Genomic DNA, 1,111 nt, shown 5'->3' on the forward strand with positions numbered 1-1,111 from the left:
TGGATAATAGTTTTATTACCAGCTCCCGCTTCTGACTTTTTTCTCTCTGGTTTGCAGGCCCGATAGCTCTGGGAAAGCAGACCGTGGCCTTTTCCAAAAATGTTCTGCCCTTGATTTCGGGAATCATTTGGGCAAGCCTGAGGTGCTGTGCATGGGGGCTCCTGGAATCCTGGGAAGGCCAGAAAGCCTTGGCCCCAGACTCATCGTGCAGCAGTTCTGAGGAATGTTTCGGCTGAGGAGTGACTTGAGCGAATATTCAGCTGAGGAGTGACTTGGCCACGTGTCACAGCCCTACTTCTTGGGGGCCTGATGGAAGAGGGTGGAGTAGAAGGTTCCAAGGTCCCAAACTGAAATTGTCCTGTATGCTTGGTTCACACAGTGCGTTATTTTACAAACTTCCTCTGAGCTGTTAATCGCCTGCCTCTGAGCTGGGTGAGATAAACATCACAAGGCACAAAGTGGTTGTACCGTGAAAAGAAATCAAATCCCTCCCATCCATCCCTCAGGCTGCCACACACACAGTCTACGTTACACACATGTCACGTAAAGCAGGATGACATCCATGTCACATACATAGACATATATTTACCGAAATGTTTACCTTCGGTTGCATATGTTCTCATATATGAATATATAGAAATAGATGTACGTATTTTTGTATATTGGATATATTTATATAACTGTAACATGCATATGGATATGAAAATAAATGCATACACATATTTATGTAAAAGGAAATTTGCACACATGCATTTACATATCGAAATACATACATCTCTTTGTATTAATGTTTAAAAACACTCAATTTCCAGCCTCCTGTTTTCTTTTAATTTTCCTTCTATTCCGGGGAAACAGAAGCGTAAATCCGACGTCTATGCTATGCCAAAATGCGCTGTAATTGAGGTGTTTGTTTTGTTTTGTTTTTTGAAATTGTATATTATCGAAAAACTTCAAACTGAAAGTTGAATAACGGGCCCAGAGGGGAAATAGAGGCCAGACCCTGACCCTGCATTTGTCCTGGATTTCGCCTCCGGAGTCCCCGCCAGGGTCCGGCGCGCCAGCTGATCTCTCCTTTGAGGACAGGGAGTGGAGGCGCGAGCGCCCCCCTTGG

The sequence above is a fragment of the Mandrillus leucophaeus genome, unplaced genomic scaffold, assembly GCF_000951045.1.
Source record: "Mandrillus leucophaeus isolate KB7577 unplaced genomic scaffold, Mleu.le_1.0 Scaffold116, whole genome shotgun sequence".
Lineage (NCBI taxonomy): Eukaryota > Metazoa > Chordata > Mammalia > Primates > Cercopithecidae > Mandrillus > Mandrillus leucophaeus.